This window comes from Microtus pennsylvanicus, chromosome 1 (genome assembly GCF_037038515.1).
Source record: "Microtus pennsylvanicus isolate mMicPen1 chromosome 1, mMicPen1.hap1, whole genome shotgun sequence".
Lineage (NCBI taxonomy): Eukaryota > Metazoa > Chordata > Mammalia > Rodentia > Cricetidae > Microtus > Microtus pennsylvanicus.
The window spans coordinates 172,018,460-172,045,651 of NC_134579.1; the positions used below are offsets into that span (position 1 = coordinate 172,018,460).

Genomic DNA, 27,192 nt, shown 5'->3' on the forward strand with positions numbered 1-27,192 from the left:
GAAACACAGTGAGTGCTCTTAACCACTGAGCAACCTCTTCAGCTCCACCCTCACATTTCATTTTCTTTCTAAAAAGTTAACAATTTTTCTAGTCCTTTAAAATATATTAAAGTTTACATTAAGGATATATCTTTGAGTAGACCTGGAAATCATTATGCTAAGCATAAGAAGCAGAGTTTGAAGAACAGACATTGCATGTTTTTCATATATTAAATCTAGGCTTTTTAAGGCAGAAAAATAGAAGAGGGGCCATTTAGGAAGAGGGAGACTCCAGTGATGTGAGCCAAGACAGGGTGAAGCACGTCAGAGGAGGACAGGATCAAAGTGTGCTACATGCATGTACAGATTGTCACCAGTTAGTCTGTGAAAAATAATGTATGCTAATAACAATATCTCCATTACAAAGAGCTTTTATATGCCTAGAGAAGCAATAAAACATCACATATAGTTCTGGCAGTTGAGGATAGCTATCAATATTATTTTGATTAAGTAATTTTTATTCTTTTCAACTATCTCCAGATTAACTTCCATATGAAAAACATTACAATAGGGCTATGTCAAAATATACTTTGATAACTTCCTATATTTACTTATATAGATTATGGATTTTTATGTTAGTAATTTTTCTATGTACATTTTAATGACTTTACAACATGGTGAGACCAGTACGTGCATTTTAATAACTTTATATGTCTCCCGGATTTTTTTATTATACACACTCATAATAACATTAACATCCCCAGAGTTCCTTCCATGTTTAAGTCTCATCAATAATCTCTCAGGGCTCTGCCTTTCTACAGTGTTTTCTTAAGTGTAATCCTTGCCTTTCCCACCTTAAACGTTTTTTCACTTATGGGCTGTGAAGGTGAAAGATTATTCTGTCCAAATAAAATTATTGCTTGTTTTAGATCCTTCACATTCATAATACTGACGTACATTTTTTAAATTCTCATCCTCTATCCAGAAAGGGTTTCCTAATCCTATCCTTACCCAAGTAACATCACTGCAAAATACTTGGTGAGTTTCTCCTTGGTTAGTCACATGAAACCAGGCCGTTGTTTATTGTTCTTCCTATTAGACTCTTATATTCCAAGTGAAAAGGATTGACGGCTCGGGTGGATGAAGGTGGGGGATGGGGTGGAGAAGGGGTGATGAGCAGACTGTAGGTGTTTAGCCTTGCCAACCTCCTACCCGATTTTATGCCCCTATGATCCCAACAACTCTGTCATTTACTTTTGCTGCCTATTTGCTGGGCACTGGAGCTGCCTCACTCACAGGCCTGGGACTCTGTGGAAAGTTTTCTTCAGGGACTGTAATTTAAGAACACGGTCTGATAAATATGCCTACGGTGGTACGGGAATCACCTGAGGACATGGCGCCGTTTGTCCTGCACCTGCTCCTCTGCTAGGCAAACGGGAAGAAAGGTGTGTTTTCTTTAAAACTGAAATATGGCAGAAGAGTAGTACTGAAACACTGTTATGTAATATTTTTAAATCTTGATCAATTCAAAATTTATATTTTAAAATGTTGGGATTTTCATACTATGCAGTACCAACTTTATTTTCAGATGGGATAATCTTGAGAACAGTTTCAATCACAAATGCATGTCAAAATAATTATTTTAGTTAATAAAATTCTGAAAATAATTAAATTTATCACTTATGAATCACCACCTCTCCATCTTCATATAAATGTGCTCAATTTTTTTTATGTGTTATACTAATGGGTAACATGGATGCCAGAGGGATGTACTTCTTGATACTTTCTTTTTCTTTTCAGATTTTACAGAGCAGAAATCTAGCAAGTGTGAACGAGCCTAGAGACTGATAGAGAGGAGGAAATGGCAATCATACAGAAATCCAGTCAAAGGCCTTGATTACAGAATTACAAAATTACACTCCTCACTCTGAATACAGTACTGCTAAATCTCCAGGGACTCATCACAACTTTAAATCTGAGTGTGTCCCTAAGGGCCACTTCTGTAGCTGGAATAGAAAAAGCCAGTCTTTATAATCTTGAAACCACAAATAATAGAAAACAAAGTTGGTAAGTCAAGTGTCAGAGCAGAAATCAATAAAGTGACAGTCACCAAAGACACATGTAACCTGTCATAAAAACATCAAATGATTTATAAAGTTGGCCTACAAAATAAAAGTAGCATGTGATGTATTAACTAGATCTGCTCTTTTGAAATCATAGCCTGAGTTTTCAAAAGTAAAAAGGTAGAGCCCTCAGTATGTAAGAATGCCTAGTCAACCCTGGAAGGGTTTACCATTTTTTACCTCCTAGGTATTCTATAACTAGAGCCAATGACCCTAATAAATTACAGCATCACACCAGACAGAGTAGAAGTTCTGAATAGTAAGGGTTGCTCTCATTGTGAAAGAAGGATGCAAATTAGTTCATCATACTGAAATTAAAAGGGAATATTAATGAGAATTAATAATTCAAATTGGGGAGATAAAAAGGAAATGTTAATCTATCAGTTCTGTGCTGAAGTCACTCTTGACTTATTCTTATGACTAAAGAAAACTACATTAAAGTCCAAGTATAACATTAACTTTATAAATGAAATGTAAATAGCTTTTAATTCCAGGAGTGCCACCAAGGGCAAAATGTATGCTGGCTCCTGGAATCTAAGCCTCTGGAATCTATGCAGGAGCCAGTACTTTAATTACCACTCTCCGAGTCTCTTGTACACATTGGGTGTTAGGCCAACCCTTTGAGCAACTCTGTGAGGGAGAGATTCGGTGGTCCTCTGCACCCTTACCTTCTTGCCCTATGTGGCTTACAGCTGTTCTAAGTCCTACTCCATGTACATCCTAGTTTAGCTGGAAGATTCACGAAAGTGCTTATTTGTCTTAAATTCAATTGCTTTTAGTTTGTCTTCTTTCCAATAACAAGCAAGTAACTTTTGATGTAATTAACAGTTGCTCTAGTTTTACTTACCTTCACATCTTCATGCTCCTCCAGAAAGTTCTATTCGCATGGAGGAGAGACATCCAAGAGTATGCCAAAGTGGGTGTCAGCTGGCCTTTGAGAATCTTGAAGTAAGCAGCAGAAACCACCAGTCTTAAGCCAGTGGAGCTTGGTTATCTCTAAACAGAGCAGAGAGATAGATACTTGGTTACATGTAATCTACAATCACCAGGATCTGCCATGAACAAGGTTACTCTCAGTAAACTAACAGTGTTACTAAATTTAAACTTGGACAAGGCTAGTTGCTCCCTGATTTAGCTCAGTTGTCATTTAAAATTTCATGACATTATGAAGTCAATATCACGGGATGACTCTAACTCCAGAGGAATCATTTGGAATTCCTACTGTGGTAACTGACTATTTTTTCAATCAATGAATTAAGTGGTATATTTACTAAATTTATTTTTGATATGTGAGTGCTAAATTCATACTGCATTTCTCAGCCAAGGTTGATAAGGTCCCTTGGAAACACATCTTTACACAGAGGTCTATAATATCCCGAGAAACATAATGATGGAATATTTTTACTAAACCCCTAAGGAATCACCTAGTAATTTTGTTGTTTTCTTTCACATGGATAATGCTTGCAAAAATAATTAGGCATATCAAGGATAAAAATGCTTTATAGTTCTTACGTGTGGTAGTTTATGTTTTCCTGCTTAGGAAAACCAAAATTCTAATGTCTTTGTTGAGTGAATTGAATAGAGGTTAATGAAGATGAATAGAAAAGGAGAATAAAACACTTTCAAAATATGATAATAAACCATGCAAATGTTTTTATAAAGGGGGAAAGAAAGAAAAAAGTGTAGGCAAAAGTAAGATCACAAGCAAAGTGACAAGTACACACTATACAGCAAGCCTGGGAGAGCTTGCATGAAAACAGCTCTCATGGAAGAGGTCCCATACCACTCAGCTACCTTCTTGCCCATGCCTCACAAACAGAAATAAGAGAGATCACATGGCCATGTCAGAGACCATTAGCAATGTGAAATATACTGAATAAAGATACTAGGAGAACTCTGATTTATTTATTAGTAAAAATAGTCATGATAGGGAGAAAAGACTTGGAGATAGCTAGCCATCCTGTCGCTATAACATGAAACTCAATGAAACTTCAGAGAAGCAAAGATATGGACACCTATGGATAAGTAGCAGAGCCATTCCTATTAATTTTGGAAAGCTTTTGACTAATATCACTGGGTTTGGGGATGCAGAGAAGACTTATAGAACTAGAGGCAAAATTTCCTATTTTTGATCATTAAAAACTCAAGCTTTTCTGAATAGAATTCATTCATTTGGAAAATAGTTCCTATAAATGAGTTCCTAAATATTGAATATTTATCTGAAAAAAGAAATTTAAGTAATTCAAAGGGGGGCCTACTATCCTGTATTATACACAGAACTCACTCTAAACGAAGGAACTGTTTTGTAAGCAGTCAAACATGGGTACTTGTGGAGGAAGCTGACAGGAATGACATAGTATACATGGGAAGATATATGTATATAGGAGGATGGTGCCATGTTTGTGTCCTCAGGGCTCCTGACTGTATGTAGCATGGCTAGACAGTGTTTTCCGAATGAAAGACAGACAGACTGAATAAGAAATTTGGAGGCAAAGAAATCAAGAAGCCAAGAAATAGAAAAGTAGGCAATGAAAATTTTGTACTTGAACAAAATTCTTAATCCACCAGTCCTGAAGAGCAGTGCTGAAGTTTTCCCAGGCATATTTACTTAGTAAGTAACTGCCTTTGAGCTTCTAGAGACTGTTGTTCAGTTCTACATCCTTTTTAGATGGTTCAGAGTATTGCATCTGTTACGAAACTACAGAAAAGAAAGGATGGAAGTGAGGATAGAGAAAGAAGGATGGAAGGGAGGATAGAGAAGAAAAGAAGTCATTCTTCATGAAATGCAGTTTAAGAATGACTACAATGAGTTCTTGAAAGAAAAAAAAAAGCACCAGAGAGCAGTCTGTTTACAACTTTTATCCAGAGTACTGAGAGGTAGTTCAGAAAGTCAGCGAATCACAACTTAATACTCAATTGTTTCTCAACAAAATAGATCCCATCAGAGTATTAATCATGCTTTCATTTCTTTTGTGGCTCAGATTCCATAGGAAGGTCAATTCTGCACCATTTAGTTTTGCTCTTTGATATATATATCAAATATGAATATATATATATTCATATTTATGGAATATATGTAATGAGTTTAACTGAAAGATGAAAGAATAAAGTCTTATACTTTGCCTCTTCATATGTCTGTGTACATGTTTTTCTGATATAGCAAAACTTATTTCAACCTACTGAATCTTCCATTAGCATGGTTTTAAATTTTATTTTCTTATTAAAACTAAAATTGAGTTTGTCTTTTTGCATCAAAAATTGAAGCATGTACTATAATTACAGTGTTCGACTTTGTGTTTCTTTTTTAAATGATTATTTTGTTAAGAGTAGGAGATTTCCAGGCAGTGGTGGAGTACACCTTTAATCTCAGAACTTGGGAGGCAGAGGCAGGCAGATCTCTATGAGGTTGAGGCCAGTCTGGTCTATAGAGCAAGTTTCAGGACAGCTGTTATGTAGAGAAACCCTGCCTCAAAAAAAAAACAAAATCAAAAAACAAACAAAAAAAAAAAGAGCAGGAGATTGCTGGCTCATGTTCACTTCTCAATACTGGGTACTTCTAGTTCACATATATTGAGTACCCTTTGACAATTTCCACTGACAAAAGTGTATTTTTCCCTTATATCTTGAAAACTTCTCAAGGAGGCAGAAATATAATACTGTAATATTAGAGATAATTAAATGAAAACAATATACACATGGTTACCCCTAGATGATCAGTTTTCTGTGGGGGTGTGGAGGTGGGTGGTTTTTTTTTTGTTGTTCTTTTGTTTTGTTTTTGTCAACAGGAGACGGAAGGGTCTGGACACTGGACACTCCCAGCATGTACCTAAGGAGATCTGAAAATAAGGTCATTGCAAGATACAGTGGTGGACCACGACTAGAGAAACTCAAATTATCTGATAGCAGAAAGGGGGATAGCTATATCAGAGCAGCTGTTAATTACTTAAAAAGCCATTCTGATATAGAGCATATAATTCTGTGGAAAGCAATTAGAACCACAGGGACTTTACAACTAAAAGGCGAAAGTCTGAGTCTCTAAGCTTAACCGGGATCCTGTGCACACCTGGAAGCTTGGCAGATGTCTCCTCAAATCTCTCCCTGTCTTGGTAGTTTATGCCCCTCCCCTGCCACAGTGCTTATTGTTAGGTGATCGCCCAGTCACAAAGAGGCCTTGTGGAGATGGAGGACTGAAGGATGCTGATGTTCTGGAAACTGTCCTGACTAGGTATGCTACCTATTCACAAGTGCGGTCACAAGTGTCATTTCCTAATGAGTGTAACCAAACTCCTTCAGATCCTCAGAACATGAACATGAAAATCAACACTCTTGACCATAGCAGATTCTGCAAGGACTAACTGTTTATAGTGTCAATTCTAGGTGACCCTGATGGTCTGATCCATCCAGAATATCAATGCAATGCTCCTTGCTCTGGTCCTTTTCTCTTTGTGTAAAAAGATGATCGATAAAACACATGCCATTCAGGGACATCTCTAGTCTTTGTGTTGTAGTGATAATTATACAAACCACACAGAGCTCACAACAGGTAGCACTCACATTATATAGACACAGAGTTCAACTGTCCAAAGAGGCTCGTAAGTATTTATTGGGCATACACTGAAGAATTGTGAATGCTTTTAGCTCTGTTCATATTTTGTAGGATAACCAAATAACAAGGAGCTTTTTCCCCCCTGTTTGTCCCGTTGCTTTTGATGAGCCACAGTTGAATGTTTCTCTTTTTATGTGAAGGGAAGGGTCTCTTGAGTCCAGTGACTCTATCTGGACCCCTCTGTACCTCTCTGGCAGCAGTAGAATGTTGGGTGGAGAACAGAAGCTTATAATACATGGTGCTGATCTCTACACAAGGTATTTTGCATGAGTGCAAAAGAGAAAAATGTTGCTAGCCTTTATCTGCTATCAGTTTCATTTATTTCTGTCTCAGGCAAGACAGGAGGTTTGCATTGCTCCCGAGCGTGAGCATGATGCATTTAGATACATTTTCCATTGCTCCACAAGATAAAACATATGCTTTGTAACAATCATCACTACAATTTTATGCTGAACAGAAATATTTCAGACTTTGATGGGCTTAGCAAATACACACACAGGGAAGATGGATGTCAAAGAACAGGCGAATGTTTAACTGTCTCCATCATTGGTGCTATTGGCTCTGGGCCCACACTGTTGGTGCTGCTTACTCAGAAAAGTGAATTACACATAGTTATTATGATAACTTTGAAAATAGGTTTATAGAGCTGTGGGAAAAGCTCAGTTATTATGGTGCTTGCTCTATAACTTTAGGACCTGAGTTTGATCACTAGAACTGACGTCAAAAAAAGTTAAGTGTGTTAGTATGCCCATTTAATTCCAGGACTGGGGAGTTATTAAGGTGGATCATTGAGGTTTACAATGAGACAGCCTGTCTCAAGAAAAGGTGGCGAGCCTCCAAAAGAACAGTACCAAAGTGTGTCCTGTGATTTCCATACCCGGTGAATATCTCCCCCCTCACACACACACAGCCACCCGATATAGGCTCCGCGAACTGAACTCCAGTTTTCTGCAAGAGAAGTACATGCTCTTTACTACAGAGCTATTTCTCCAGCCCAGTATAAAATGGATTTATAAAGAATTAAGTTATTTAAATATCTGCCTGTTTCTAAAACTTATGTCATAAATATGTTTTAGAAACCCGAGTAATAACGAAAGACTTTTGATGGGGGCTGAGGATCAAGGAGCAGAAACTTCACATTTTGGTTTACACTACTGAACAATGTTTCTTTAGTTGACAGAAAAATAGCTTCAAACTAAGATACACAGTTGTTTATGCTAATTATTATCCAAGTAATGTTCTGACAAGTCAAGGATGAATCAAAATATGATTATTGGATTATTAGCAATATGTTCTCTGGACTTATGCAGTGGGGGGGGGTCATTGAAATCCAGGCTATCTGATGACCTGAAACAACCATATTTTTCCTCAAGTGTTTATCAGATAACACTTTCAAAACAGTATCAAAGTGGTGGGGTTAAGTTAGGAAATTGGATACCTTGCAGCTTCGAATATAACCGGGTTTGAAAAAACCCCATGGACCAGTGTTCTCGTGTGAACCTTAAAGACTTTTCCACTGATCTGAGGTAAGTATCTAAAGCTTCAAACTGGGGTAGATGTTACAAAATCCTTAGCTCCTAAGAGAGTATTATTCTAGAGTTTGGGTGCAGTTCTGGACTATAGTTGTACCCACAGCCATGTCTGCATGTACATGCCATGTACATGATATGGACTCTCCTTTGCCATCTGAGTAGTTTCCTCAGGAAGACTGATTTTTTTTAACTAATATGTCAGAACCCGGGCAAACTGACTTCAGATCCCTAGTATGAACTGACAGTGATGTCAGAGCAAAATGGAAAACATAGAAACACACACAAAGCCATGAGAATACCAACTCTCTAAAAAAGTGGTGTTGTCTCTCTTAACAATGTTTAATAACAGAGTTACTGGCTGATCCCTAAAGTTTATAAACTCTCCCACTTTCAACATTGTTCAACAGACACAGTCAGACAGTCAGACAGCGAGGCTGCAAAGCTCCTAAATAAATAAATAAATAAATAAAAAAGAAAAGTAGCACTAAGACAATGAGGAAGCTGCTCCAGGATCATTTGGTGAATGAGAGAAGCTGGTCTCACATACAGTTGACTGGTCAAGTGCAATGCTGGTAGCTTTGGCTTTGTTAGAGAAGGATCCAGAATACACTTAATGGTGTTTCTATGCAAAAATTCCATTGTTTTGCCAAGGGGAAGAATGTCTCTACAGATTGGCCTGGATGTGGATTTCCCATTTAGTTAAATGACTACACTTCCTCTCTGGAAGAAGTTAAGTCACAAAGGACACATCTAAGCCTTAGCATGAAAGAGAGTGAGAAAGGAGCCAGGCTACAACTTTGCAATTTAATGCTTTGATAACCTGTGCCCTGAACAAGAGGTAAAGAACTAATTTCTTATTCTTGTCTTCTTTCCCCGAATACCCAGGTAATTCTGCAGACTGTCTTCCTTTGACTCCATCTGTTGACAGTGTTTTTCAGCACTGCTCTATTAATAATACACAAAATCTAGTCTACATGCCTGTTTCAAATCTGTAATTTGTAATCACTTTCATGTTTCCTTTTTAATTCTTAAAAGGAAGATAAACATAACTTAACTTTAATTATTACGTTTATGGACAGGTATCTGCCAATGACTCAATAAAATCAAAGAGTTAGACAGGCCAAATTCACTTAAACTGTGACAGAATTACACACAGAAGTACCCAACATCGTGCACAGAGAGCAATAGAGTGAAAAATGCAGAAGGATGTGTTGGCCTTCCCAACTTTTGTGACTTACATCTGGGTTTTGAATTTATGACTTTTTTTTTTTGCTTTCTCTAATGCTTTAGGGTTCTTCAATGACTACATCGTGCCATTTCTATTTTGATCACTTCACAGACCTAAGTATTAAAATGTTGAAATCAGATAGAGCTTGGCTTAATTTAAAAAATGTAACTAACCTTTCAACTATGGAGCTAAAGTTTTAGAATTTTTTCCTTTCTTTCTTGAGAGACTATTATTTGTAAGGTATTGATTTACATTTCCAAGTCCAGGTGATAAAAAACCCTTAATTTGGGTTCTACTGTTGTCAAGATTCACTGAAGTAGGCCCACTGCTGTGTAGGCTGCTCATGTAATAAAGAATATAGGACCAACCTCCATATTCATTCTTTATTATTTCTATGTTCGATCCACAGTGAAAAGGCTGGCAGTGTGGTTCAGCACTAAGCTGTGAGAACTGGGCCCCCATTTTGCTGTTTTTATTTTCTGTGGCTTCATTTTCTACAGTTGAAGGGCTTCATCTAATAGTGAGCCACAGCCACAAGGACAGAAGGAGGTACCCGTAGTTGTCTTTGAAGGGTTGACCAAGTCTTAGTTCCTATTTTACTTTTGAAGGGGCTTCATATTCACAAATAGGGGAATTTATAGTGACTCATAAAGTTTATTTGTCAGCCATCTATTCAGCTAATACATATTCATTATATACTTTCCTTTTCCATGTGACTTGCAATCAACCTTTATGTTAACCTCAGTTTAAATTGTTTTAAGGCAATTCTGAAGTTTGTATATACCCATTCACACTTAGAAACATACATATGGACACTCATACACATACATACACTAATGCACATACATACAGGCATATACATACATATACAATACAGATACACCTATACATAAATGCACCCACCTATTATTGTAGAAGTGATTCTTCTTTGCCAAGTGACTTTAACTGACATTGAAGGGAGGCACTCATATTTTACAGTGCTTTCTCTGTCCTTGAGTTAATGATGATGTTTCTGGTGCTGGACTTCCTGTTGTGTTACATTAATCAAGGTCACCTGCACACCTCTTGACCCCAGAGGAAAGGGATGATTCTGTCTTACTATGTTTGCCCTTCAACAATTAGCTGCCTTTCTCTCATTCATAAAGCATTAATTTGCTATTAGTTTAACTACTGTTGTTAGGCACTTTTCAATTTATTTTTAATCTCACCTGAACATATCTCAATGAAATAAAGTGATCTAGAAAATTTCAGTGTTAAAATCCAGAATGTCAGGCTCAAGGAGTGGGAGAGGACAAATGTGAGATCTACTAGAGTCAGGTGTGCTTTTCGAAATGAATAACCGTCATGAGCTTTCGTTGCAAAACACAGGACCAATTGTCCTTGTGTAATTCCTTCACAAAAAAATACATGGTCAATGTACAAATATATTTTTGTGATTTAAAGTATATAAAAGCCCAACATGTTATCTGGACTCTCTTGTCTATGTAATTATAGTCATTTTCTAAAGTGTCCAGTATGAAAACATATAGCCACAACGGCAGTTTTTCAGTAATTTCTCAGGAAGATGGCATCTCCGAGATCAACATCCATTATATTGCTCTCTGTCCACGGCAACCCAGAACGACTTCAACTCTCTGCTGTTGAGCTGAGTATTGATCCCAGCGGAGATGAGAGTCTGTGGTGCTGAGTTCACTCAGAATGTCATTCCAGGTGCCCTCCCTGGAACCTGCTGTGCTGCCCAAGGAACAAAGAAAGCAGGGCATTTGTCTGTGGTAGTTTTGATATCAATGGGATGCAGACAGCAATGGCTAGCTATTGGCAAGGTATTCAAAGAGTAGAGCAAGATTTAGCAAGAGAAAGGAATCCTAGGTGATTCATAGCTTTCAAACAACGTTCTTTCTCTTTCTTTAAAATACATCTATATATTTCAAGAAACATCAGAGCTCTTTTAGACTGGAAAGAACATCCTTCATCTTCCTTATCTGAAACTTCAAAAGACAATAATTGCTTTTAAGAAATTACTCTCCTCGTTAGTTCTTGTTTTGGTATTGCAGTGTGAAAAAGTTAAACTTTCTTTGAAGCAGTTTTACGCTTGCTCAGGTTAGGAACAAATAAGCATTGCCAATATTTTCCTTTTTTCTCACCACCTCTATTCTCTGCCTTTGCCATCCCTTGTGCTGTTTCTGAAGCAATGCTCTCTCCCCCTTTTATCTTTTGGCATTATGCATGCTTTCTGTAACCACCTACCCTTTAAAGGAATAGATAAGCACGGAGGAAAACAACTTGCCATTCAGCTTTTCTGTTATGAAAAGTTGGGTTCTTATCAGGTAAAGTCATAATGCAGAAATGTATCTACCTGGTAATAAGATCTCACATAATATCCTTTACTATATTGGTTTTATTACAAAGTGGATCTTTGCTGGCAGACTCTGAAGCGCAACCAAGGCTTCCTATAAGGGCCTTTGAAAAGGCATGCTGCAATATCTCCAGAAAAATCATTCTGGGAGATTGGGATGCTGATGAGTGTTGTGTGTGGGTGTGTAGCAGAAAGCTGTTAGAATACAGGAGTTGCAGAAAGTTATGTCCAAGAGGGTTGGACACAAACCTCTCTGCCATCAGCTAAAATGTGAATGTTTCAGAAAGACAAACGGTGGCCATACTATTAAAGCTAATTTCTCTTTATCATTATTTTACCATCCTGTTTTTCTTCTACCATACACCAGTTACAATTATTTATTGCTTTGGGGGTTTTCTTTTTTTGTCTTTACCAACAGGCTATACATTCTATGAGGACCTGTATCTTGTATACGTAACCTCTAGTTCAATGTAGTCTAGAATTTTGCTAATAAAACAGACTATTTATACATTTAATAATAAAATACATTCTTAAATTTAATTATAACTATTTCTTTTTTATTTTATTAGTTAAAAAAATACCAATCCAAATTCCAGCTTCCTCCTCTTCTTCTACTCACCTCTCACTCCTTCCCCCACCCTCCCCTCATCCCCCTCCAATCTTAAGAGAGGGCAAGTCACCCTGCCCTGTGGAAAGTCCAAGGTCCTCCCTACCACATCTAGATTAAACAAGATATATATCCAAAGAGAATAGGATCCCCAAAATTTAGTACATGCTTTTGAGACAAACCCCAGTGCCACTGTCATTGGCCCCTCAGTCTGCCCCAATTGTCAACCACATTCAGAGGGACTAGTTTGATCCCATGTTTGTTCACTCCCAGTCCTGTTGGAGTTGGTGAGCTCCCATTAGCTTAGGCAAATTGTCTCAGTGGTTGAACCCCTCATGGTCTTGACTTCCTTGCTCATACTCTCCCTCCTTCCACTCTTCAACTAGACCTTGGGAGCTCAGTCCAGTGCTCCAATGTGGGTCTCTGCCTCTGTTTCCATCTGTTGTTTCTTGAAGATTTCGTGGTGATATTTAAGATAATCAGCAGTCTGACTACAGGGCAAGGCCAGTTCAGGCACACTCTCCTCTATTGCTTAGGGTCTTAGCTGGGCTCATCCTCTTATATCTTATTTAAATGTAACTATTGGAAGAGTTAAAATGTCATATCACTCAATATAGGCTTTTATTAAATAGCATTGAATAAAGAGTTAAATATGAGTGAATGGATGAATGAAGAATGACATATGCCCTTAGAGCTGATACTACGAAATGAATGATGTCTACATTTTGATACCCAAGGGTACTAGTCAGCGCTTGTGATAGGCTTCATGAAATTCTCATTCCTTTCCCCTTTTCGGTATCCTTTAAAATTGCTATGTGTCTTTGTTGTCTGTCTTTCTTCATTCCCATTTCAGAGTTGATAATGAGTTGTTTAGCCTTGGGAATGTTACTGAGCTTCCTGTGATGAAAGTTTGAGCAATGCTTACACTTTTTAATCTTTTCTCTAGCACTTCTGTCATGAAAACTTGTCCAGGTTGACTGGCTTATTCAAGGAGACCTGCAGGACAGAATTCAACTGCTGCAGTGAAGTCTACCTGCAATATCCCCCACTTATCCCTCTCTAGAGGATCAAACACCCTGAGACCAGCTGACAGCAGATCTTTGAGTGGGATGGATGCTGATTATTGCAGTTGCAGAGATGTCCTGTTGGTTAGCCAGACTTACCCAAATGCCTCTCTGACGTGGACATGGGATCTTCACTGCTGAGCTTTCCTCGGTGGGACAGTTAACACAGGACACTACCTTCCATTCATACTTAGCTCTCACTCTGGCTTCTTAGATAAATATTTTTCATGATGGTCATAAATATGAGAACAAGGAAAGATAATCTAATAGGATATGGGCAAATTTCCCTGGAGAAGTGTAACTCATTGGTTATCATGGGAAATCTTTGAGCAAACACTGGTCAAGATGCTAAAATGTTAATAAAGCTGATCTACACAGCAAGACTCTTATTTTTTGATACAGCTGTTAATTTGTTAAAAGGTCTTCTTTATAACTGTTCCTAGATTTTTATTGTTATTGGGGAAGTTTTTTTTTTATAATCCTCTTTATCTTGCTCTGCTGATTGCTGAAGAGAGGACTGATGGGTTTGCTTAGTGGGACTATCACATTCTTTGTAGTCAGAATAGTCCTGGGAAGGAGTATCTACCATCTGATTCAGTCTTGCATTCTTTGTAGTTAGAACAGTCCTGGGAAGGAGTATCTACTGTCTGATCCAGTCTTGGGCTTCAGCAATGCTATTGAAGGATCATGTGAATGAAAACTAGGAGTATGCTTAGAGAGAGAAAAGGATAGTGGGGTAGCACCCTTTTATAGAAGATAAGAAAACTCCAGCAGGCTTGGGGAGAAGTTTGTGATAGTTTGGAAGGAAAGAACTCCAAAAACGTGAGGTTTTAATGCCATGAACAGAAATTGAAAGGAGGTCTGAACAAATGTTCCTGAAAGTTTTGCTTGAATTCCTTTTAATTTAGAAAACTATACATTGAAAACATGTTAATTCATTACTCTTTTTAAAAACATACCAACTTTCTGTTATGTGTATGGTTTACAACTTCATAGTTCAATAGATACCTCCTCAACCAAGGCTTTTGCTTGAGGCTTCGGTTATTATCCAGTCAACCGCAGTACAAAAATATTGAATGAAATTCTAGAAGTAATTCACATTGAAGTTGTTTGGAATAGCAAAATAGATTCACCATATGCCATTCTGTGCCCCCTTTCTACCCTACCTTTCAGGATGTAAATTATTCTTTGATCCAGATGTTTATGCTAAGTTCCCTATCAGCTACTTGTTGGCGGTCCTAGTTGTCTGATGGCATGTCACAGATTCACCGTGTGCGTGCGTGTGTGCAAGTGACTCTTGATGTATTTATTAATAGTCATTAAATGCAACTGTTGGATGCACCAGGGTTTACACCTTGGAAGGGCATATTAACTCTGCCACTATGTGGTATCAGTGTAGGGCATGTAAGAAAAATGTCGATTGAGCATTCAATACTAGTGTGACTTCGGGTACCCACTGGGGATCATGGTGTGCTTTTCCCACAGAAAGGGCATAATGCCACAAGTGTACAAAGAAATCTGCTATAAAAAAGAATCATAGTGGGGTGGCTAGGATGGAGGAATCTAGAGACCTCCAAGGCCCTTCATCACTCATATCGCTTACTAGTGTATAATTGATGGTTGAATCATTCACACTGTTGTAAAGCAGACTATTAATAAATACAGGACTCCTAATCCAAGGATTAAGTAAGATAGTGAATATTAAGGTATCTGTTACAATGCTCAGAAAGTTCAGTTGAAGTACTGAAGCACAATACTTTCTTTATGAAAATTAAAGATTAGGTCTACAGTCAATGTGGGGGTGACCTGGACTGCATACTGTACTTGCTAAGCTATATTCCAAAGTTGGGAGCTGTGCTCATTGTTCAAGCAGCTGCTGATTGACAGAATTCTCTCTCTTATAAAACCACTTTTGTGGAAGGCCAAAGAAATTGCTTGCTAGTAATTGAAAAGCAACTTCCCAAGTAAGGGGAACTTGACTGCTGGAAAACCTAAGAAAGTGGCCACTATGGAACTTATAAAGTAAGATTCTACAAGATTACGTTATATGTGGTTCATTTATATTCTCAGGCTTACTTCAAAGGGAAGAAAAAAAGAGGTGTATTCTTTAACAAGATATTTTCTGTCTCATCTCTGGAGTACTTTCAGAGATAGAAGGTGAAGGCATGTGGGTCTTCTTGCATGGAGGCATGGCTCCAGCCTCAGAGAATTCTAGTTTGTCACTATCAATTCATCCAGTGCATCACAAGGTGGCATCTAGGTTTTAGGCACTGATAGGTTAGAAAGACTGTAGAGAAAAGGCCTTGTTAATTTCATACCTGTGGTTTGTAATTATTATACAAAAAATGATAGCTAATGCCACATAGGTAGTGTTTTGTCCATGGTTGACTAGAAACACAAGATTAATTTTTTTCTCTTTTAGGAATTAGAAAATATACCAAGGCAGTACTGTGCTTTTGACATAAAAGGAGGTTTAGATTTATAGGATAGTAATGTGTGCCCTCATCCACAGCTACGAGACAGAGATGGATGAGAGAAGCCCGCTGCTTCTTCCTATGCACTATGAGTAATGCTGAGCATTAAATGGCAAGTCGGGACTGTCATCAGCAACAATGTCTTGGAATGCAGCCAGCTCAGTGGCATAGATTGCCACACTGGAGCTCCGCCGGTAAGAAGAATAGAAGACAACGGGATAACTGAGCATCTGCAGGTCGGTGAGCCGATGTCGAGACAGTCCCAAGCTGTGAACACATACACACCACTACAATGACACTGCAGCACAATTTCAATGGGCACTGTGGAGAGTAGTGGACTGCTGGGAATTGAGAGAGCCAAGCAGATTGCTCTGACATGGAGCAATCATGGAAAGACACTTTGTTTTCAAGGCAGAATATCAAGCAGACCTAATGAAGAGTTGACTCCTGGAGTCCTGGATCCTGACCACTCCATCAGAAACCAAGAGAAACAAGGCAATTGCCATGCATACACTGGGGAGGGAAAGCACACATGGGCTACCCAAGCCAAAGGAGTGCCAATAGAGACAAATAGTCTTAAAAACACCATGCTTTATATTGATATATGTTTTTGTGGGAGGCATCCTGCAGAGACTTCTCAGCAATTTTCATGGTCCTATGTACAGTGGTGATGGAGCCATGTGCATCCACAGGCTCATATGCATGCACACTGATAAACAGATAAGGTTTTTGGTACTGACAACACCTAGAAATTCTCTGTGTGACAGTGGACAAATAGATATTTGAGATATATGCTATGGTATACTCTATGTTAATAAAATGTCTTAATATAAATATGCAGAAAGAGGGCTTTGCCAGTATTCAATTATTTCCATGATTACCAGTGAAGGAAATTACTGCAGAAAGCAGTATTCCATAAACTGGATCACCAGACAAGTTAGCAAAGGTTTCCAGACTGAGTGATGTAAGTCTCGTATCTTTTCAGACAACTTTGCTTAAATCACAGCATTTTTAAGAGGCTCAGAAGTGATGTTAGATATCGGTGAGACTTGTAATCCATAGGCACTCCACACACATACAGTGAACTCTAGAGTGTAATAAGAAGGCTTTCCCACAACTGTTCCTGGTAGACTTAATGCAGTTTTCACTCTTCTCAGCTTTAAAAGACAATAATATGCCTATAATCGCTTAAACTAAGGCAAATAAAGAATGGCTTTAATGATAGGTTACACAGCTATGTTTCCATTAAAGGAACAAAGGGGCATCACCCACCCTCTGGTTGTCTCTTATTTATAGCCTCTGGAATGCCGTCTTCCTACTCAAAGCCAAGTGTTCCCTGAAAAATTACAATACTTATGTGATTCAGCCTGCAAGCCTTCAGTAACTCTCCTAGTGATTCAGTTCATGGATACTGAACAGTGAGACCAGGTATCCTTTATCAACTGAAGTAACTACAAAGAGCCCAGCATTAGCTCTGCTTTGTACCTTCAAAGAGGTTAAGTTTCCTTTCTGGCAAAATCATTGCTTCATGTAGATAAGCAAAGCAACCTGGAACTTGCTCCTCATCCACAGTCTGGTTGCATTTATTTCAATAATCAGAAAGAGAACAGGAAGAGGAGATTAAACAAAATTTCCTCTTTTCCTAACATTATTTTGTTTTTAATCAAAGTTTCTGTCCCAGTGAAGTCATAGTCATGTGTTTCCTCCTTAATTTTGTTTTCTTCTCATCCTTGTGGAATTGGAAATTCACTCAACTGTGGGTTATTGAGTCTCATCTTTCAAAATGTCTGCTGAGGTGAGGGAAGTCCCTTTTGACATTATTCTTGCTGCAGCCATTAATTCTTCAGTTTTGGTGAATTAAACACAAAGAGCCACATGAGAGACCGCTCTGCTTGCTGCTAGAGGTATCAGTGTGAATTGGGGACCTCGGCGATACAAGAAATGTGTTACGTAATGGCCATCGATAGAGCAGGCTGAGTCTTGTGACAAACTCCTGAAAATGATGGAGCTTCACCAGAGAAAACAGATAAAGAATGTGGCACTTCAAAGAATAGCAGATGACTGAATTTGAAATGGGATTCTAGTCCAAAGTGTCATGGCAATTGGCAGATATGTGACTTGGAAGAAATCTACTGATTGTGCTTTATAATTGTGATTGCAAATCATCAAGTCATATTTTTCCCATAGATACAAGGAGCTACCCGCTGGCCCAAATTCTGCTGGCCCAAAACCAATGGAAAAACTCCTTTGGCTTCCGTACTCTTTTCTGCTGTTCAGTTTTCCCCATTACCTTAAACATCCTTACATGCCTGCTTAGCATTATTGTTTTTTCATATGTATTTTCTGCTTGTTCTATACACTGAATATATGAATATACACAGTATATGTAAATAGTAAATATATATAGCATTTACCAGAGTTAAATACTTTTTAATGAATTATTTGGTTATTGTTGTTTTTTTAAGTCAAGCAAAAAATGTGCTAGCTAGTTTTATGTCAACTTGATATAAGCTATAGCCTTCCAAGGAGAGAGAATCTCAGTTGATATAATGCCTCCACAAGATAGAGTTGTAAGATAGAGTTGTAGGAGCCTGGCGGTGGTGGCACACTCCTTTAATCCCAGCACTTGGGAGGCAGCAGCAGGTGAATCTCTGTGAGTTCGAGGCCAGCCTAGTCTGCAAGATCTATTCTGGGACAGGCCCCAATGCTACACAGAGAAACCCTGTCTCAAAACAAACAAACAAACAAACAAACAAACAAAAAAGATAAATCTGTAGACAGGCCTATAGAATAATTTCCTAATTAGTGATGTAGTACAGTCACAAGTGTTTTTTGTTATGTCACCCCTATGTTGATGATCCTGGGTGCTATAAGGAAGCATGCTTAGCAAGTCATGAGGAGCGAGCCAGTAAGCAGCACTCCTTAATAGTCTCTGTATCAGCTCCAGCTTCCATGTCCTGCTCAGTTTGAGTTCCTGTCTTGGATCATCTCAGTGGATTGTCATTCAGTATGTATACCTAAACAAATTCTTTCCTACTCAAGGGGCTTATGGTCACCACAGCCTTATTCACCCTAGCTAGAACACAAAGCTTATCTTTGGATTTAAAAGCTTAGCACAGTTTGGCTAATAAAGAATAAACAATAAATCATCACTCTGACTCCAACAGTTAAACACATACAGGGTAGTAATTCTTTTAGAAGATAGACTTATAATGAATCACTAAAAATTGAAGATTAAGCTTTGTTTTGAACACCATCTTGTACATTCAAAAATTATAAAAGTATATGTTGATAAATAAGAAGTAAGCACTAACAGTTTACAAAGTCCTGTTAGTTTGCAAATGTTGACACAGTAAGCAACTCAAACATCCATCGGGTCTACGAAGGAAAGAGTGCACGATCACCAGATTGCTGTACATTACATCATTTGATTGATAGTTTGTGCATTCATTCATCAATTGTCTACTTTCTGGCAAGGCAATGTCTTAGTTTGTGAGGACAAAATTCTCAGGTAGAACCTGACAAGGTCTCTTCTTTGGCGCTTAGTCTAACCATGTAATTGAATTAATAATCATCATGATCAAATCAGACTTTTAGAGAAAAGCATTTGGTATTTGAAAAAGTAATGGTATCTGACAAGATGGTTTAGCATGAAAAGGGCTTGCTGTCAAACCTGTTGACCTGAGTCCTGGACCCAACTCCACAAAGTTGTCCTTTGATCTCTGCCCCCCCCCCCCACACACACTATGGCATCTAAACACTTGAATTCACATCTATTCCCTACTTCTAACTCATACAATCATAATGATACTAACGCTTAAAAGTTGAATAATATGATCATTGCTTTCAATTCTACTATGTTCAGGATTCATTTAACATAGGACTGCGAAATGCAATTTCCATTTCAGTCCAGTAGCAGAATCCTGACCTGCAGGCATTTCTCATAGAACCTTGTGTCTATTGTATTGAGTACTGAGTATATGCTATTGGAGATATCTGTTACTTTTGGTGGTCCCTGTTTATAATGAGAATGCTACCCAACTCTTCATAACCTGGCTTACATTAGACCATTTAACCAAGGAAACAAACAAACAAACAAAAACTTCCTTATGATTTACTCTTTTCTCTTCCTAAATAGGAAGAAAAGTGTATCACATACGAAACCTCATCTGAACATCATTGGCTTGTCTTAGGCTTCTTTCATTAACATTCTTGTAGTACACTTAAGCTAATTCAGAATCAATCTTTTAATTAATGACATGGGGAACCTCTCTCACGCTTCTCTTATTTCATCAACCTTTCATTACTTGTACTCGCATTGTATTAAGAGATGTATTTTACTACATTCAATCATGCATCAAAGTTACCAGAAGTAATTTGTATGAATTAGATACATAAGATAGGAGGCAGAAGTCTTTTATACTCCTCAAATACACACCTGCTGCTCTATCCTCAGCAGATCGTCTGCAGCCTGGATATGGGGGCAATGTGTGGCATTGGATCACCCTTTAGACATGAAGCCCTCAGTACCCCAACTGCCAAGCAAATTGATGACAATGGTTCAGAGCTGAGTCCCATTCCCGACACTACCTATGACAGAAGGAACTGATTTATTTAAGGCATGCCTCCTTTCCAGGACTCTTAGCCTTCATCCAGTGACTGGTAACTGTGGGGTAGGATAGCCAGACCTTGTTCCTTCCTTTAAGACAACTCTAATGAGTTATCTGGATCAAAAGACACAATATCTGGCTCCTACCTTGGGATAGTTTGCTGGTGAGCCCTCCCTTTGTCTAATCTTGCTTCTCTTATTTTCTTTTCCAAACACTGTCCCAAACTCTGTGCCCATAAATTCGCAGGAGTCTGTCTTCAGTGATATTGATGAGGATTGTGATAAGAATGTTACTCATTATTTAAGACTGGAAGTTTACTATTTTAATCTCCCAATAGAGAAACAATTTTATAAACCCAAACATGCCATTATGACAAAATATGACAAGTTTAATATATAATATGTATTTGAGTTACTTAAGTCAACAACACATGTGATCTTTTTTTTCCAAATTACACATACATATTTTAGAATATGAAGGAGATAACATAATTTATAGAGGAAGAGAGGAAATTCACTAGGGTGTGATCATAATAAGCATTGTTAAGTTTCATATGAATAAATATTTGTCCTTTGTCCATCAAAGTGTGTCTTGTTAATTTAGGTGTTCATCCTCATACTGTGTGATGGATCTCCATCCAGGCAAGCAGAAGATTAACTGGAAAGACAGACAGGCTCTTTAGAGTCAAAATCTGCCCAAGTGAGCAGAAGGATGGCTGCAAGGACAAGCACACTAAGGCTGCTTAGCGCCTGCGTCTGTGGATCCCCTCACTGTTGAGAACTTCCCTTGCTTATGCAGAACCTCAAAGCCTGTCTTTGAAGTCTCGCAGAGGCGGAGATTATTTTCTAGTGTTGTTCGTGGTTGATGGGGAAAGGAGTGGGGAAATCTCTGTGAAATGATTACTCTCAGAAAAACATGAGAAGCACGAGAAAAGAGCTCATGAAACGGAATTTTTAGCACTAAGACCTAACTAAGCTCCAAGCAATGCTTCCATGGCATTCTGATTGGGTCTAACTAGTACCGGAAGAGGCACTGCAGAAATAGGGATGAGCCCTTGAATCAAAGAAAACATTGCATCAAAAGTAGGTAGGGAGAAGGGTTTCAAATGACTTCGGCAGTGAAACACTTTCTTCAAATGAAATCTAGCACAGAAACCCAACATGTCAAACAGACAGTAGAGAAACTAGATGTTTTATATTGGCTGTGTGGGATGGGCATATAATGTGGCGTTCCCTTCAGATCCTAAGATACCTCTAGACATCATTTAGAACTCCGAGGCTCAGAGTACAGAAATCAATTGAAGTGTTGCAAAGCTCTCAGCAGTAAGCAACCACAGCAAGCTTATATTTATTTTTGTTGATTTTTTTTAGTGTCCTTTTCTTCACAACTCTTTCATATTCCCAGAGGGTGCTTGGGGAGGAATCGACTCCTTGTCTCTGGGAGTGGACCCTGATTGTCATAAGTCAGATAGCATCTCATCTTCAAGTCACACTAATGGGTTTAGGGTTGATTTGCTAGATTAGTATCTGGAAACTTACAACCACAGGCCCTGCTGATTGTCATATTGTAACAGCGGCAGGGAAGGGAGTAAGACTGGAGCCAGCACCTGGAAAGCCCAGTAAGAATCAAAGAGAGAGTCATCCTAGCGGATTCATTGCTGCGCTGGATCAAGAGTCCTCTGAAGTCAGCAGATTATTATCTGCACTCCTCATGCCAACCCTTAATTGGGACTTCTGCAGTACCAGGGATGCACTGTGACGGCTGTCAGCCCTATCTCAGCACCCATAAGAATACCCAGCACAAATAGGTAGCTCGTTAATAGTTGATTAACAGAGGTAAGAGCCATGGCTCAAACTCCCTGCTTGGCCCTAAGTGGTAATTTATTTAACTACCCCAAATCTCATTTCCTTTATTTGTAAAATAAAAATGTTCCCCAGGTTCGTCATAAAACAATCCAGTCTTCTGTGCATATGAAGTTGCTTTGACTTTGCACAGATTATTGCTTATGTGTTTGCATCTCAGACACACTACAGGGACTGAGAGTTGACGCACCATTTCAGTGCTACATGAGCTAAGCCTTCTGAGAATTTCTATTAGCCACGGGTTACAGCAGGACTGTTTCTGCCTCTGCGGACCACCCGAGAGTGAAATTACGGTGGCACATTGAAGGTGCACACTGGAAGAACAAGTAGGGTTATCATTGTTTGCTTAATAATTTCCTGAACATCGAACTGGGGCTCAGAATGATTGTGGGAAAGACATGTGCTACTTGTATTCTTCATCAAACTTTCTATCTCTTCATGGGTTTTGTTTAGAGTATGGAGAAGGATGCTTTCCTTTGTGAAAACACAGTCTGTCTGCTGTGAGTCTCATTTAAAGTCGAGCCTGTCTGAGGCTTGTGGCAAAGCTCCATCAGCTCTGTCATCTTTGACCTCTGGGCAGGTTGGGAGCAGTAGCTCTACCTTTTTTATAATTCCCACTGTTAAGCTTGTTCTTAGTCACACCTAGAGAAATGTTACTATAAAAATATAATGCACTTGTTGTTTTTGTGCACACCGGTAGGTTTTGCTGAAGGAGACAGAGGTGGGAAGATCATGAGTTCAAGACTAGCCTGGGCTACACAATTTTAAAAAGAAGTTGCCTTTAATTTCAGCACTCAGGGAGGCAGAGGCAGGAGGATTTCTGTGAGTTTGAGGCCAGCCTGGTATACAGAGTGAGTTCCAGGACAGCCAGAGATACACAGAGAAACCCTGTCTCAAAAAACCAAAAAAAAAAAAAATTGCAATTTTTAAATTCTGATAGATGTATTTGATAAAAATGAAAAAAAACAACTTAATTTTAATAATCTTATTTAGTCCTCTATATTAAAACCTTATTTTAATGTATTAAAAAATTGTAGAGAATATGGAAATATTTTTGAATCATTTTTGATTCTAAATAATTTTGCTGTTGTTCATATTATTATTACTATTATTATTTTGTGTATGTGTATCTGTGTGTGTAGTATGTGTGAGTGTGTGGTGTATGTGTGGCATGAATGTGTTAGTGTGGGTACGTACACATCACAGACCAAGTGTGGAGTAAGAAGAAAACCTTAAAAGTCAGTGTTCTATTTCTACCATGAATGTTCCAAACGCCCGTAGCTATGTTTGCAAGGCAAGCACCTTTACCCACTGAGCCATCTCACAAACCATGCTTCTAAATCTTTGAAATCTGAAATTACAACAAAGCCACAAAGAGAAGAACTGCCCCCCCCCCTGGAATTTTGATGCTGAGATTGAAAAAAAAGAGACCAATGCTATCTTAGGCATCTGTTCATCCCTTAGCAGCCAGCTTTCCTCTTTTCAGAAAGCAGTGAGACTTTAATATGGTCCAACACTGGAGAAACAGAAAGAGGTAGCAAGTGAGGAGAGTGGGAAAGGCTGAGAACATTGTCGCAGCTTGCCCAAACCTGTAGAACTGGTCCAGATGATTGCAAGTGCCACCATTCATAATCAGAAGTCACCAAAACTGTTCACATAAGGAGTGATAAGGGTCTTGTACCCAGTCAGTATACTGATTGAAAGGGAAGACAGCATTTCAGTTATTAATCAATGTGTTATTCTCTGTAATTTGTCCTTCCTGCTTTTTTATTTAAGCAGACAACAGACCGTCTGATCACTGCTGCAGAATAGTAGAACGGCGAGGTGAAAAAGAAAATTCTCTCTGGTTCTTTTGATCTAAAATTCCCTTAGGGTCATTTAGAGATTGGTCCCAAGAAGACTGTATGAATGCATAGGGCATTGGGACAGAAATAAAAACAGAAAGAACAGACCCCAGGCAGAGAGGCCAAAGAAAAGCACAAAAGAAAAGGAGACATTGGAGAGAAGAGGGCGAGTGGCCTGTCCCCTGAGTGGAAGAGCCATACAAAGGAGAGCCAAAAACCCAAGAGGAAAATGATTCTGTGCAGGAAACATGTGCTCATCGTTGGCCCAAGAGATAGTTGGGAATTTGAATATAGAAAGAGTTGAGGAAAGCTGCAGAGGGATGCGGAGTGGCGGCGTGTGGCAGCCAGCCAGGCCCACAAGTGAGATTCTCACTTATCTCTGTCCTGATAAGTCGGCAAATGGAATTCCCAAGTGAATAAATTTACATATCTGGTTATACTGGAAGGGTCTGCCCAGCTCCAAAGCAGTAATCAGCCAAGGCTCTGGAAAATATGGTGATGTCTATCACACACGCAAGCCTGTGAACTGTGAGCCATGGTGGCTGTGACCTAGGCTACAGAGTCCACAGGAATGACTACTACAGTTCATGTGCGTGGTGAAGTCGGCCTTGGGGGAGCAGTCCTCCCAGAGACATGAAATCCTGTCAAACTCTTTCTGAGAGGTAAGGCCGAGACCGGCAGTGTTTGCTGATGGAAGTAGTGAATTGACCAGAAGGCAGAGTCAGAATGTGTCCCAAATGTTTGAGCTAGAGCTGTTGCAACACAATCACATCAACTAGTACTCATTTAACCCATTGTGTAATCCTACTCGGTATACTATCTTTTTATTATCATTTTTATAGATGAGGGACACTGCACCAGTGAAGCCACGTCATTTGCCCCAACTCATAGATTAAGAAGAGCAGGGCCATGGTTTTGAAGATGCTAGGTTCAGCATCGAGGCATACATCTCTACTGTCTGCTAATGACTGAACAAAGCTCCAAAACCGATTAAACAAGGAAAAGCCTACTTAATGCAAGACTGGGATTTTGTTATCAAGGTACGAGATACTTGATAACGTTTGTCCAAATGCCAAGCCTGTCTTTATCCCTTTGTTTGTGCATGTCTTAGAGATGAATCTCTTTTTAATAAGCTATTATGGAGTTCAGATCCAAATATAAGTGCTCTTAAGCCCATCTTCTAATAAGTTTAGCTTCAGAATCATTAAATGCAGAGGATCCCAATTGCTTTTTCTTATTCACAAATAAAAGACAGTGACTGCCTTGATTCACATATGTGTTCCTTTGAAAAGCTGGTTTAACTCTGTGAAGAGGGCCTAAAGATTCTTCTGCTGCTTTAGAGACCGAGGAGTCAAGATTTCCTTGATGGGAAATTTGAATTTAGATTAAAAACAAACCAAAAAGATTTCATTTGAAAACACCATCTCTTTGTCAGCAGGATGATGAGGAGCAGCCGGGCAGCGACAAATAGGGGCAGGGTCAGCTTGGCATTGCTTCATTCTTAGGGAGTCCCAGGAGGTCCCAAGGCAGGAAGGGAGATAAACAAGGTGTATAGAGCATGGGGGTGAGCCTCAGGGTTTACCATCAGGATCCACATTGAGCATCAGCTGGGGCAGGATGACCCTCAGCAGCTCCCCAGACTTGTAGATGAATCCTTTTATCCCATCTCCTTCCTCTGACTCTTGATCCTTGCTGGCAGGCATTTTTTTTCTACTCCAACAAAACTGTTGCTCATTCCAACTTTATGCCTTATTCTTGTCACTGCCTGAAGTCCTAGTGTTAATTTTCTCAATGTTGACCTGACCTACTCACATTGTTTTTCATTTGACAAAGATCTTTTTTTTTCTTTTTTCATTTATTTATTTATTTATTTATTTATTTATTTTTTAAATTTATTTATTTATTAAAGATTTCTGTCTCTTCCCCGCCACCGCCTCCCATTTCCCTCCCCCTCCCCCAATTAAGTCTCCCCCCCAGCCCGAAAAGCAATCAGGGTTCCCTGTCCTGTGGGAAGTCCAAATAACCCCCACCTCCATCCAGGTCTAGTAAGTTGAGCATCCAAACTGCCTAGGCTCCCACAAAGCCAGTGCGTGCAGTAGGATCAGAAACCCATTGCCATTGTTCTTGAGTTCTCAGTAGTCTTGTTAACAACCAAAATGCAGAGTCCAGGTTATTTGGAATCATATAGACAGCAAAGCAAAACTGAATGGGGATTAGCAGTGATGATGGTGTAAAAAACAAGTATTGACAGAGAGGCTTGGGGCAGAGAACCCCCTCACTCAGGTTCAGACTCTCGTCTAGTGGAAGATTTGCTCTTGTGTTATCTACACTTGAGCCATATCACAGTGTCTGACCTTTGGGAGTGGATAACACCAGCTGTGGATATTGTTGCTATGATATAGAATTGTGCCTTCAGATTAATTTTGCTTTCCCCAGATTCTTTCCAGTACCTTTTATGTACTATTAGATACATTGACCAATTTATCTGTTTTAACCAAGAATCATTGCCTGTAGCCAAAAAAGCCATTTTATGTATGGTTACTGGAAGTGAGCTTTTGTGTCTGTATTTCATGACATTGTTGCCTTTTTCTTCATCTTAGACTAAATCATATATCTACATACAGATGCATGCAAATATAATGTCACTGTAACACGGAACTTTTATAAGCACATACCATTCTCCTCTTACTAGACTATGAACATGAGTCTTCTGTGTCTCCCCACATGATTAATTAATTAACTAATTAATTAATTAAACATAGCAGGATTCAGTTAAAATTCTTTCTTCCTCTCTCTCTCTTTATCTCTCTCTCTCTTTATTCTCTCTCTCTCTCTCTCTCTCTCTCTCTCTCTCTCTGTGTGTGTGTGTGTGTGTGTGTGTGTGTGTGTGTGTGTGTACCACAAGCA

At 38.9% G+C, this 27,192-nt stretch overlaps 1 protein-coding gene across 2 annotated transcripts in view; it reads right to left on the reverse strand.

Moving 5' to 3' along the window:
• Positions 1–27,192, reverse strand: part of Hs3st5 (heparan sulfate-glucosamine 3-sulfotransferase 5) — a 265,477-nt gene that overhangs the window by 160,945 nt on the left and 77,340 nt on the right. For both annotated transcript variants that reach the window (XM_075945515.1, XM_075945508.1), the window contains exon 2: positions 2,950–3,098. The gene's annotated coding sequence lies outside the window, so the exon portion shown is untranslated. The remainder of the gene's footprint in view (positions 1–2,949; positions 3,099–27,192) is intronic.